Below are 14,912 nucleotides of genomic sequence, written 5' to 3'. Positions count from 1 at the left end.
CCTGATTAGATTAGATTACTTACAGTGTGGAAACAGGCCCTTCGGCCCAACAAGTCCACACCGACCGCCAAAGCGCAACCCACCCAGACCCATTCCCCTATATTTACCCCTTCCACTAACACTACGGGCAATTTAGCATGGCCAATTCACCTAACCTGCACATTTTTGGACTGTGGGAGGAAACCGGAGCACCCGGAGGAAACCCACGCTGACACGGGGAGAACATGTAAACTCCACACAGTCAGTCGCCTGAGGCGGGAATTGAACCCGGGTCTCTGGCGCTGTGAGGTAGCAGTGCTAACCACTGTGCAACCGTGCCGCCCATGATGAAGGGCTTTTGCCTGAAATGTTGATTTTCCTGCTCCTTGGATGTTGCCTGAACTGCTGTGCTTTTCCAGCACCACTCTACTCTGGAATATGAGTTAGGAGCTGGGCATTGGGTCCTGTCTGACAGCACTACCAAAGAACTAGCAGTCATAGGATGCGCTGAACAATCTCTTTCTAATCTGTATTGTTTTATGGGTCTCTCAGGGAAAGTTTCTCCCCTTTCCAAGTTCACCAATCAACTTTAACACATCCTGGTAGCATATCAGTTCTAGAGAGTTTGGTCTGAATTAATTTAAATCTTATATGATAAAATCCTAGATACAATGAGAGAAGCATTGTAGGTCCAAAGCATTAAACGTGATACCTGGAGTGTAATGTGAAAACCATTTTGAAGAAAAATAATACATTACCTAAGTAAAGACATCTCAGTGATTATATAATGTCAAAACTTTTGATGTTGCAATATGGTTGCTCTCTCATTAGAGAGATGTATGTGAGTTTAACCTGTGGGTCACCTTGACTTGGACAAAGAGCAAGGTGGAGAAGATGGGTCCTTGAGATACTCATGAATGATCAATATTGTACGCTAAATTCAAACAGAGATTTCATTACACATTTTCAACATATTTACTAATTATCACACTGAGAGCATACTAGTGAGAAAAAAATGGTCAGTTACAATGAATGGCTTGAGCTGCAAATTGGTGTTCCTTTTCATCAACCATGAGGGCTATCTGATATAATAACAGAACAGACTGATAGAAATACCACTTTTTTCCTCACAAGGAGCCCTAGCATCTACCTTCACTGCTTGAAGGGTGAGTCACTGTACCTGTTGGTATCTCATGGCTAATGCCTCATTCAGAGTCTGGATGCTGCTGTCACAACAGGTAGCTTCAGCCGCTTTGAAGAACTCACTGAAGATGCTGTGCATCTTCTCTCGATATTCGATCACTTTCCTGTAACTTGGAATCAGAAATCCAAGGGACGGGTAAGAATTGGACAGCGAAATAGGAGGGGAAAAGGAAACAAGTTCAGGCTGTCAGTACATTTATTATGGAATGTTTGTGCTTAAGGCAAGTGAAAAGAAAATTGCAGAACCATCAGAGTGGCTGCACATAAGGCCCTCCTTCCACTCTGCCTACTGAGGGGCACTAGTAATGTTTGGCCAGAGTGCAATAGTAAATGGCTGGTTTATCCAATAGCACCTGCTTTACACTCAAACTAAACATGAGGTAGATATGAAATGGTAACAAAAATGAAGCATTTAAGAGGGAATTGAATGATTATTTGGATCAAAATAGTATACAAACAAATGGGGAAAAAGCAGAATATTGGCATTAATTTAGGCATGGAAATAGCTGATGCAGTTTAATCTGGACAAATGTAAAGGAATCCATTTCGAAAGTCTATTTTTGTTTAGCAGCAGGAAGAGCGGGAGCGACGACCAGGAAGCTGACAGGAAGGTAAATCGCTGACTTAAAACCTTACCTCGTGAATTGGCAGAGCGCACGCTGAGTAGGAGCAGACACGGGACTGCTGAGTAAATGAAGTAATAGATTTGGGCAGTTGCGTTAACCGAAACACTAGTTAGGTAGTGTTTCCCATCCATCCTCCTCCTCTAACCAAACAAAAGGTTCTGTGCACTGGATTGCAAAGGTAACTAGTTTTTTGTTATTCTTTATTTTTCAGTAGTCTCTTTGGGAATTTAGAATAGTGGCAATGGAGGTTAGGGCAGTTGAATTTTCCTCCTGCAGAATATGGGACTAACAGTCACCACGAGTGTCCCTACTGACTTCACCTGCGGGAAGTGAACCCAACTCCAGCTCCATCTCCTCAAAAACTACATTAGGGAACTGGAGCTGGATGAAATTAGGATCATTGGGAAGGTGAAGGGCATTATTGAGCGGAGTTACAGGGAGATTGTCAGACCTCATGTACAAGAAAAAGGCAGATGGGTTTCAGTCAGGGGACGGAAAGGGAACTGTCAGAAAGCGCAGGGAGCCCCTATGGCCGTTTCCCTCAATAACAAGTATGCCGTTTTGAATACTGCTGTGGGGGACAACTTACCAGGGGTAAGCCATGGGGTACAGGTCTCTGGCACAGTGTCTGTCCCTGTTGCTCAGAAACGAAGGGGGAAAAGGAGCACAGCATTAGTCATTGGGGACTCCATAGTTAGATGGACAGATAGGAGATTCTGTGGGAACGAGAGAGATTAACGTTTGGTATGTTGCCTCCCAGGTACAAGGGTTCGTGGTGTCTCAGATTGTGTCTTCGGGATCCTTGAGGGGAGGGAGAGCAGCCCCAAGTTGTGGTCCACATAGGCACGAATGACACTGGTAGGAAAAGGGATGGGGATTTCAGGCAGAAATTCAGGGAGCAAGGGTGGAAGCTTAGAGTTAGGACTGTTATCTCTGGTTTGTTACCCGTACCACGTGCTAGCAAGGCGAGGAATAGGTAGAGAGAGGAGTTGAACACGTGGCTACAGGGATGGTGCAGGAGGGAGAGTTTTGGATATCTAGATAATTGGGATTCATTCTGGGTTAGGCGAGACCTCGACAAACAGGATGGTCTACACCTGAATCAGAGGGATACAATTATCTTGGGGGGGAAATTTGCTAATGCTGTTCAGGAGGGTTTAAACTCACTCAGCAGGGGAATGGGAACCTATATGGTAGTTCCAGTGTCCAGAAGGTTGAGAGCAGTGAGGTCAGAAATATGGTTTTAAGGTCGCAAGAGTGCACCGGCAAACAGGAAGGTGATTTAAAATGTGTGTACTTCAATGTCAGGAGCATCCGGAGTAAGGTGGGTGAACTTGCAGCATGGGTTGGTACCTGGGACTTCGATGTTGTGGCCATTTTGGAGACATGATAGAACAGAGACAGGAATGATTGTTTCAGGTTCCGGGATTAGAGGTTTCAGTAAGTACAGAGAACATCGATGGTAAAAGTGCGGGGTGGTGGGGCATTGTTAGTCAAGGACAGTATTATGGGAGCAAAAAGGATGCTTGGTGACTCATCTACTGAGGTAGTATGGGCTGAGGAAAGGAGAAGTCACCCTGTTTCTATAGGCCTCCGAATAGTTCCAGAGATGTAGAGGAAAGGATAGCAAAAGTGATTCTGGATAGGAGCAAGAGTAACAGGGTAGTTGTTATGGGGGACTTTAACTTTCCAAATATTGACTGGAAATACAATAGTTCAAGTACTTTAGATGGGTCAGTTTTTGTCCAATGTGTGCAGGAGGGTTTCCTGACAGAGTATATAGCTGAAAATGTGTTGCTGGAAAAGCGCAGCAGGTCAGGCAGCATCCAGGGAACAGGAGAATCGACGTTTCGGGCATAAGCCCTTTTCCTGAAGAAGGGCTTATGCCCGAAAGGTCGATTCTCCTGTTCCCTGGATGCTGCCTGACCTGCTGCGCTTTTCCAGCAACACATTTTCAGCTCTGATCTCCAGCATCTGCAGACCTCACTTTCTCCTGACAGATTATATAGCCCACAAGGGGTGAGGCCACACTGGATTTGGTACTAGGTAATGAACCCAGCCAGGTGTTAGATTTGGAGGTAGGTGAGCACTTTGGTGAAAGTGACCACAATTCGGTTATAATTACTTTTGCGATGGAAAGGGATAGGTATATACCGCAGAGCAAGACTTATAGCTTGGGAAAAGGCAATTATGATGCAATTAGGCAAGATTTAGGATGCATAGGATGGGGAAGGAAGCTGCAGGGATTGGGCACAATTAAAATGTGGAGCTTATTCAAGGAACAGCTATTGCATGTCCTTGATAAGTATATAACTGTCAGGCAGGGAGGAAGTGGTCGAGCGAGGGAATCGTAGTTTACTAACGAAGTTGATTTTCTTCTCAAGAGGAAGAAGAAGGCTTGTGTCAGGACAAGATGTGAAGGCTCAATAAGGGCGTTTGAGAGTTACAAGTTAGACAGGAAAGACTGAAAGAGAGAGCTAAGAAGAGCCAGAAGGGGACGAGAGGTTGTTGGCAGATAGAATCAAGGAAAACCCTGAAGTTTTCTATCGGCATAACAAGAATAAAAGAATGACGAGAGTAAGATTAAGGCCAATCAAGGACAGTAGTGAGAAGTTGTGCGTGGAGACCAAGGAGATAGGAGAAGCGCTAAATGAATATTTTTCATCAGTACTCAAAGTGGAAACAGACAATGTTGTTGAGGAGACTACTGAGATACAGGCTACTAGACTAGGTGGGATTGAGGTTCACAAGGAGGAAGTATTAGCAATTCTGGGAAGTGTGAAAATAGATAAGTCCCCAGGGTTGGATGGGATTTATCTTAGGATTCTCTGGGAAGCTTGGGAGGAGATTGCAGAGCCTTTGGCTTTGATCTTTTTGTCGTCATTGTCTACAGAATAGTGCCTGAAGACTTGAGAGGTAGCAAATATTGTCCCCTTGTTCAAGAAGGGGAGTAGAGACAACTCTGGTAATTATAGACCAGTGAGCCTTACTTCAGTTGTGGGTAAAGTGTTGGAAAAGATTATAAGAGATAGGTTTTATAATCACCTAGAAAGGATTAAGTCGATTCGGGATAGTCAACATGGTTTTGTGAAGGGGAGGTCATGCCTCACAAAACTTATTGAGTTCTTTCAGAACGTGACCAAACAAGTGGATGAGGGTAAAGCGGTTGAAGTGATGAATATGGGTTTCAATGAATCGTTGATAAGGTTCCCCACAGTAGGCTATTGCAGAAAATACGGAGGCATGGGATTGAGGGTGATTTAGTGGTTTGGATCAGAAATTGACTTGCTTAAAGAAGACAGAGGGTGGTAGTTGATGGGAAATGTTCATCCTGGAGTTCAGTTACTAGTGGTGTACTGAAAGGATCTATTTTGGGGCCACTGCTGTTTGTCATTTTTATAAATGACCGAGATGAGGATGTAGAAGGATGGTTTAGTAAATTTGCGGATGACACTAAGGTTGGTGGAGTTGTGTATAGTGCTGAAGTATGTTGCAGGTTACAGAGGGATATATAAAAGCTGCAGAGCTGGGCTGAGAGATGGCAAATGGAGTTGAATGTGGAAAAGTGTAACGATTCACTTTGGAAGGAGCAATAGGAATAAAGACTATTGGGCTAATGGTAAGATTCTTGTGAGTGCAGATGAGCAGAGAGATTTCAGTGTCCATGTACATAAATCCCTGAAAGTTGCCACCCAGATTGATAGGGTTGTTAAGAAGATATACGGTGTGTTAGCTTTTATTGGTAAAGGGATTGAGTTTCAGAGCCATGAGGTCATGTTGCAGCTGTACAAAACTCTGGTGCAGCTGCACTGGGAGTATTGCGTACAGTTCTGGTCACCGCATTAGATTAGATTACTTACAGTGTGAAAACAGGCCCTTCGGCCCAACAAGTCCACACCAACCTGCCGAAGCGCAACCCACCCATACCCCTACACTTACCCCTTCACCTAACACTACGGGCAATTTAGCATGGCCAATTCACCTGACCTGCACATCTTTGGACTGTGGGAGGAAACCGGAGCACCCGGAGGAAACCCAAGCAGACACGGGGAGAATGTGCAAACTCCACACAGTAGTCGCCTGAGGCAGGAATTGAACCCGGGTCTCTGGCGCTGTGAGGCAGCAGTGCTAACCACTGTGCCACCGTGCCCCCCACATTACAGGAAGGATGTGGAGCTTTGGAAAGGGTTCAGAGGAGATTTACTAGGATGTTGCCCAGTATGAGGAAAGGCTGAAGGACTTGAGGCCGTTTTTGTGAGAGAGAAGAAGATTGGGAGGTGATTTAATTGAGACATATAAGACTATCAGAGGGTTAGACAGGTTGGATAGTGAGAGCCTTTTTCTTGGATGGTGATGGATAGCACTAGGGGACATAACTTTAAACTGAGGGGTGATAGATATAGGACAGATGTCAGAGGTAGTTTCTTTACTCAGAGAATAGTAGGTGCATAGAACGCACTGCTGCAACAATAGTAGACTCGCCAACTTTAAGGGCATTTAAATGGTCATTGGATAAACAAATGGATGAAAATGAAATACTGTCGGTTAGATGGGCTTCAGATTGGTTCCACAGGTTGGCGCATTATCAAAGGCCGAAGGGCCTGTACTGTGCTGTAATATTCTATGTTCTAATGCAGAGGGAAAGTATACAGTAAATGGCAGAACTCTTAGTAACATCAACATACAGAACAGTCTAGGAGTACAGGTGCACACTTCCCTGGAAGTGGCAACACAATTGGATACGGTGGTCCAGAAGATATATGACATGCTCCCCTTCATCAGTTGGGGAACAGAGTATAAAAATTGGCAATTCATGTCGCAAATATATAACACTTCAGGCTTGGAAGGTATTAGCAATGAAGAAAGATTGGGCAAACTTTGTTTGTTTTCACTTGAATGTTGAAGTATGAGACAACCTGACAGCAGTTTACAAAATTATGAGAGGCATGGATGGAATGGATTTTTCCAAGGTAGAAATGTCAATTACTAGTGGACATAAGTTAAGGTAAAAGAGGGTAATTTTAAAGGAGATGTAAGATGCAAATCTTTTACGCAGAGGGTCATAAGGACCTGGAATGCACTATTAGAGGAGCTGGTGGTGGTCGAGGCAGATTCATTAGCAATGTTTAAGAGGCATCTTGACAGATTATGATTTGAAGAACTGGTGCAGGCATGTTGAGCTGAATGGCCTCTATCTGTACTGTAACAATTCTGTCATTCTGTGACACACAAACCCACTACATTATTAATGAGGAGATATGTTAAAATGGAACAAAATGATCTCCCGAATTATGGGATGTGTTTCAGAGTCCAGTTCTATTCTTTCTATGAATTCAGTGAGGAGAATGTGAACTGAGCTGCCATAGGAATTCACCATGGGGGACAGTCATAGAGTCATACAGCACAGAAATGGACCTTTTGCTCCAACTTATCCATGCCAACCAGATTTTCTTTAGACCCATTAGAATTTAGCATTTAACCCATATCTCTCTAAATACTTCCTATTCATGCATCCATCCAGATGTCTTTTAAGTGTTGCAATTGTATTAATCTTTACCACTTCCTCTGGAAGCTTTTCCTTACACGCACCACCTTCTGTGTGAAAAAGGTGCCTCTCAGATCCCTTTTAAATCTTTTCCCTTTCACTTTAAACCTATGCCATTTGGGTTTAGACTTCCCCATCTAGGAACAGGACCTTGATTATTCACCATATCCATGCCCCTCATGATTTTCCAAATCTCTGTAAAGTCACCCCTAAGCCTTAGATGCTCCAGGGAAAAAAAATCCTAGCTCCACATAAAAGGATCGTGTTGAAAGTTGTGATTGTGTCCTTTCCCTCTCTGGCTCAGTGAGACTATCACCAGGGACACACTTAAGAACAAACGGTGGCAAAATGATCTTCAACAGCAGCAGTTGGCAGTGAATCGAACCTGTTGGACCATCACAAATCTAAACAATTTTCTATGCCAAGGGATGGGTACTTGATTCTTTGCTGTGGGCACCACTCTTTGAGAAGGATGTAAAGTTATTAGAAAGAGTACGGAAAAGTTTCAAGACAGTGATTCCAGGGATGAGGAACTTCACATTCAGACAGTGTGTGCAGAAGTTGGGACTGTTCCCTTGGAGAAGAGGTTGAGGGGAGATGTGAGAGGTCTGGACAGAGTAGGCAGGGAGAAACTGTTTCTATTGGTGAATGGATGGATGAAACACCAGAGAGCTCAGATGTAAGGGAATTGATGATGAATCAATGGTGACCCGAGGAGAAACCTCTCTAGATTGCGAGTGGTGAGGATCTGGAATAACTGCCAGAGAAACTGGTAGAGGCAGATTCACAGGACATTCAAGAGGGAATTGGATGATCGTTGAAAAAAATAAAGCATTTTGCTCAAGGGAGAAGATGGGGGTGGGGTGGCACAAGATTAATTGCTTGTTTGCAAGGCTAACACACAGCTGAGTGGCTTCCCTCTTTGCTATGACCATTCTTAGATTCTATCAAATTCTTGATTCAAAAAGATATCAGCAACATCAAAACAATAGTTATAATTTCAGCATTATCCCTAGTTGAAATATTTCCTTGAGCACTACATTTGAAAATGCTCATATGGGATTTGATTGATGCTCTTTAAAGAAATGTCACTGAAATAAAATATTCAAGACTCATCTCAGTTAAGAGACAAATTGTGCATAAAAACTTGCAAGTGATTGAACCTGCCCACTTTCCCACAATGAGAGAAACAAATAATTACATATACTGAAGCTGTTCCATTATTCATGTCTATTAGGCTGATAAATAATTTGTCGTCATATTCAAATGGTCTCCAAAGATGATTGAACAGATGATATTGCTCACGGCAGAATTCAGAATTTCTGGGGTTTCAAATGGCTGACCTATTAACAGCAAAATATTGAATGTAAACAGAAGGCGAGAAGTGATTTTAGAAAAACAAAGATACATCACAGAACTGTAGAATTTTCAGTGCAGTAGGAGGCCATTGTGCTGCACTGGCTCCCAAAACAGGTACCCAGGTAATCCCATTCTCCAGTATTATCTCTGTCGCCCTCTAAATCCATCACTTTCAACTGTATATCCAGCTCTCTTCTGAAATCTCCTTGGAATTTGCCTCCACCACTCTCCCAGACAGCGCATTCCAAATTCTACCAACTCTCTGAGTAAAGAAGTTGCTCCTCATCTCACGTTTAGCTCTCTTGCAAGCAATCATGATATTGTGATTCCCCTACTTACTGACGTACCAACTAGTGGAAACAGAATATCCTTCTTTATCCTGTAACATTGTTCATAATTGTGAGTACCTTCATAATCTTCTCTGCTCCAAGGCAAATAAGCTCAATTTCTCGAATCTTTCCTTCCATCTAAAAGTCCTTCATTCCTGATGTCATTGTAGTAAATCTAGTAAATCAGGAAGCACTAATTTGCCAGTGTAATTATTTCATTTTAAAAGTCTGAATGCTGTGGGAGGAGAGCAAATAAAGGTAGGTTAGGGAGCAGAACAATTTGAATATTCATGGATCCGTTATGATTGAGTGCCATTAAAAGTTTTGTTACAATGCATCAAATCAAAGAGGGAAGACAGGGCAGACCATACAGTGAAATTCTCCTTGGACTTTTGGATAAAACAAGCAAGCTTCATCTCCACCCTGACAGAGGAAGAGTGGAAAACAGGATGTCAATGCACCCGTGAACATAGAACATGGAAAAGTATGGCACAGAACAGGCCCTTTGGCCCATGATATTGTGCTGAGGTTTAATCCTAATGTAAAATATAATAACTTAACCCACGCACCCCTCAACTCACTGTTATCCATGTGCATGTCCAAAAACATTACCACCGAAGCTGAAGGAGTGTAAGGAGCAAGAAAATCACAGAATCACTGAATTCTTGTGGTGTAGGTGGCCATAGTGCCCATCAGGTCTTCATTGGTTCTATCATCTAATGCTAATCTTCTCTCTTCACCTCATATCCCTGCACACCGGTTCTATCCCAATAATCATCCTTCACCTTCTTGCTCTTCTACTCTAAGCCCATTAATAAAATGGAGAATATTCTGTTTTATTTGCTGCTCTGTCCACCTGTCCTGTCACCTTCAATAATCTGTGCACATATACACCAAGGTCGCTCTCCTCCTGCACTCCCTTGAGAATTCTAGCCCCCAAGTAATATTCTCTTTCAGTGTTCTTCCAACAGAACAGTTTTCAAGAAGAGTCACGAGACTGAAACGTTAACTCTGTTTCTGTCTCCACAGATGCTGCAGACCAGCTGAGTTTCTCCAGCATTTTCTGTGTTTGTCTCCAAAGACCTAATCCACCTGACCCTTCTATCACCTTCTGCCCCAGATGTGGGGCAAGGTCTGCTGATGACATACTGAACTGAACAGCCATCCCAAACCCAAGTGAATCAGAAAGGAATCAAGTCGTCCTTGATGCCAAGGGACTGCTTATGGAGATACAAGAAGCAAAATAAAAGGCAGTGTAGTGAATGTTCACTTTTAAAATCAGGCAAGGGCCACACACCCTTGGATCTTAAACCAGTTTCATTAATACTACCCAAAAAAAATGTTTACATTAACTTTAGATGAAGTGAAAAATCAGGCTGAGAAACAGGATGGAAGAAAGTAGGAACTGCAGATGCTAGACATCAGAGTTGAGTGTGCGGTGCTGGAAAAGCACAGGCAGATCAGGCAGCATCTAAGAAGCACGAGAACTAACGTTTTGGGCATAAACACTTCATCAGGCTTATGCCCAAAATGTTGATTCTCCTGCTCTTCGGATGCTGCCTGACCTGTTGTGCTTTTCCAGCACCACACTCTCGACTGAAAGACAGAATGGGCAGGTGAGCTGTTCCTATTCATTTTCTACCAGAAATAAAAGTGAAAATACCATCACTACAGAATTTATTGTACTGAAGGAGTCGAATTGTCCCACTGCACATATTCTGGAACTACAAAACAATGATTCACATTTTTCAATTATCATTTCCTTTACTTAGTGCTTGTTTCTCTTTAAAAGTGGTTTTGGAGTCAGTTTCCACAGTCCAACAGAATATTCAACATCATGAAAGACTCAATAGCGGAACAAAACCTTTGCTTATTTTGGTCACATCATAAATGGACATTTCTTACTAACTCACCATTCAATTAAGGGAGAATTTGTTTTCAAAATTTCTTCTGTAAAAGCTTCCTACTCAGGGGTTTAAACACCTTTACTAGCCCTCCATTTACCCTGCCTTTTCCAGCTAAAGAGATTCTGGGTTTTCGTAGTCTGATCTACCCTAAAGCATACAAATCCTGCCTTCACTAATGCAAGAGATCTTACTGTAACTCCTCATTTTTACTCGGCACAAATGAAGCTCTGAGCAAATCAACTGCACATGGACTAATTCTTACTTGTATTGGTATCAGTGCAATAAAAAAAATTGCCACCTTTAAATTCCACACAGACTGGCAAATCTAGTGACATATGTCAAACTTGTTGCATCAGCATTTCAAATGCATTTCAGGAAATCATAGTTTTACTCAAGTGAGAATCATTCGTACAGATCAGAGTTTCAAATGAATAATTAATCACAACTATTCACGTGTGTGTCTAACTCACAAATGCTCACCTTTATGACGTTCAATCATATTAACAAGGATGTTAACTTCTTCAGTAATCCTCTCTTCAATGGACTTCTTGCCCATCTCAAAGCTGCGAAGGGCTGATATCACAAACTTTCAAGCTTTCTGCCATTTCTTCCCTTCACTGAATATAACACCTAAAAGTCACACAACACCAACTGAGTAACCCTTATACACAATGGGAAGTTTATGTGAAGGTAATGTAAGTTTAATTTAATTCTGCTTTCAGAGGGTTCACGCCCCAAATCTCGATGATCCTTCTCAAATTGGTTTGTCGAATATAAAAAGGAATAATTTTCAATGAGAACATCTTACAGTCTAGTTGGAGGCCATTCAGCCCACTGTGTGCATTCCTTCTCTTTGGAAGAGTAATCCACTTGGTCTGATTCTCCCATAATCCTGCAATGGTCTCCGGTACGAGGCCAATTTTTTAATTCATTCTTGAGATGTGAAAGTCACTGGCCAGTATTTAGCACTCACTAATTGCCCAGAGGGCAGTTAAGAGTCAATCACATTGTGGTGGGCCGGGAGTCAAGTATAGGCCAGGTAAGAAGGACAGTTTCCTTCACTGCAAGACATAGAAGTTATAACAGTACAGCACAGTACAGGCCCTTTGGCCCTCGATGTTGTGCTGACCTCTTATCCTACTCGAAGATCAAATTAACCTACATACCCTTCATTTTACTATCATCTATGTGCCTCCCCAAGAATCACTTAAATGTCCCTAATGAATCTGACTCTACTACCACTGCTAGCAGCACATTCCATGCACTCACCACTCTCGGTGCAAAGAATTTACCTCTGACATCTCCCCTAAACCTTCCTCGATTCACCTTAAAATTATGCACTCCATGATAGCCTGGGAAAACATCTCTGGCTATGCACTCTATCCATGCCTCTCATCATCTTGTACACCTCCATCAAGCCACCTTGCATCCTCTTTCGCGCCAATGAGAAAAGCTCTAGCTCCCTCAACCTTTCTTCATAAGAAACGTCCTCCAGTCCAGCAGCATTCTGGTAAATAACCTCTGCACCCTCTTCAAAGCTTTCACGTCCTTCCTATAATGAGACAACCAGAACTGAACACAGTTTCAAGTGTGGTCTAACCAGGGCTCTATTGAGCCGCAGCATAACCTCAGGGCTCTTAAACTCAATCCCCCTGCTAATGAAAGCCAACACATCTTATGCTTTCTTAACAACCCTATCAACTTGGATGGCAACTTTGAGGACATGGACCCCAAGATCCCTCTGTCCCTCCAACTGCCAAGAATTCTGCTTTAACCATGTAATCTGCATTCAAATTCAAACTTCCAAAATGAATCACTTCACACTTTTCCAGGTTGAACTCCATCTGCCACTTCTCTGCATCCTGACAATGTCCCTCCAGCAGCCCTCCACACTATCCACAATTCCACCAAACTTCCTGTCTACCCTTCCACTTCCTCATCAAAGTTATTTATAAAAGTCACAAAGTGGATCATCACTGGCCACTGAGTTCAAAGTTGAATACTTTCCATCTATTACCCCCCTCTGTCTTCATTAGCCAGCTAATTCTACATCCAGTCAGCCAAATTTCCCTGTATCCCATGCTTCCTTACTTTCTGAATGAGCCTACCATGGGGAACCTTATCAAACATTTTGCTAAAATCCATATACACCACACCCATTGCTGTACATTCATCAATGTGTTTTGTCATATCCTCAAAGAATTCAATTAGGCTTGTGCCTCTCTTTAATCAAGCTTTGCTTTTCCAAATAATCATAAATCCTCTCTGTTGGAGTCCTCTCCAATAATTTGTCCACCACCGATGTAAGATTGATGGACTGTAATTCCAACTGTTATCCCTATTCCTTTTATTGAAAAGGGAATTACATTTGACACCATCCAATCATCAGGTACTACTCCAGTGGACAGTGAGAATGCAAAGATCATCATCAAAGGCAGAGCATTCTCTTCCCTCACTTCCCTTAGTAACTTTGTGTGTAGTGCATCTGGCTTAGGGGACTTACCTTTCCTCATTGTTTTCAAAATTTTCAGCACATTCCCCTTCTGAACATCAACCTGTTCCTGCACATCAACCTGTTTCATGATGTCCTCGCGAATAACAAGGCCCCTCTCATGAGTGAATCCTTGAAGCAAGGTATTCATTAAGAACCTTCCCTACTTCTTTCGACTCCAGACTCAAGGTTCCTTCCAATATCCTTCATCGGTCCTACCCTCACTCTGGCCATCCTCTTGACCCACACCTTAGGAATTTCCTTAATCTTACCCGCCAAGGTTTTCCATGCCCCCCTTCTAGCTCTCCTAAGACCATTCTTCAGTTCCATCCTGGCTACCTGTAACCCTGGAGTCCTGTCTGCTCCTTGCTTCCTCAACCTTAAGTAGGGTTCCTTGTTCTTCTTGACTCAATGTTCCACATCTCTTATCATCCAGGTTCCTTCACCCTGCCATACTTCCCTCGCCACAGTGGGAAAAATCCAGCACTTGCAGCAAACGCTCCCTAAACAACCTCCACATTTCTGTTGTGCATTTCCCTGAGAATATATGCTCCCAATTTTTGATCCACAATTCCTGCCTAATAGCATTGTAATCCGCCCTCCCCCAATTAAATCTTTTCCTGTACCATCTGCTCCTACCCCTCTCTATGACTATAGTAAAAGTCAGGGAATTGTGATCACTATCACCGAAATGCTCTCCCACCGAGACATCTGACGCCTGACCTGGTTTATTGCCAAGCACCAAATCCAAGATGGCTTCTCCTCCAGTTGGCCTATCTACATATTAAGTCATGATTAAACTTTATCATATTTTACTGACAATTGACAATGGTTTTGTCATCATCATTAGATTCCGAATTACAGATTATTATTGAATTCAAATTCCACAACTTACCAGGCAGGATTGAACCCAGGTCCCCACGACATTACCTGAGTCTCTGGATTAATAGTCCAGCAATAATATCATTAGGCCATCACTTCTCTATTCTACTTCCACCAACTTTCCAGGCACTGCATTTCAAATTAGAACAACTTACATTGACAAAATCTTATATTCTGTCTGATTCTTTTCTCTTCATTAAATTATTTTCAAATTTAACATGAGTATTCACACATTTAGATTAGATTACATTACATTACAGTGTGGAAACAGGCCCTTCGGCCCAACAAGTCCACACCGACCCGCCGAAGCGTAACCCACCCATACCCCTACATTTACCCCTTACCTAACACTATGGGCAATTTAGCATGGCCAATTCACCAAACGTGCGCATCTTTGGACAGTGGGAGGAAACCCACGCAGACACGGGGAGAACGTGAAAACTCCACACGGTCTGTCGCCTGAGGCGGGAATTGAACCCAGGTCTCTGGTGCTGTGAGGCAGCAGTGCTAACTACTGTGCCACCGTGCCGCCCATTGGAAGGTGCCAGAATAGAACTGGACAATGCAGCAAGTTTCTCGCCTTTTAAGTAT

General features: G+C 42.9%; 1 pseudogene; it reads right to left on the bottom strand.

Moving 5' to 3' along the window:
- LOC122541207 overlaps positions 1–14,912 on the bottom strand; it is a 48,606-nt pseudogene that overhangs the window by 19,034 nt on the left and 14,660 nt on the right.

This window comes from Chiloscyllium plagiosum, chromosome 37 (assembly GCF_004010195.1).
Source record: "Chiloscyllium plagiosum isolate BGI_BamShark_2017 chromosome 37, ASM401019v2, whole genome shotgun sequence".
In the NCBI taxonomy this organism is placed as follows: domain Eukaryota; kingdom Metazoa; phylum Chordata; class Chondrichthyes; order Orectolobiformes; family Hemiscylliidae; genus Chiloscyllium; species Chiloscyllium plagiosum.
This window is presented reverse-complemented; position numbering and strand designations above follow the sequence as displayed.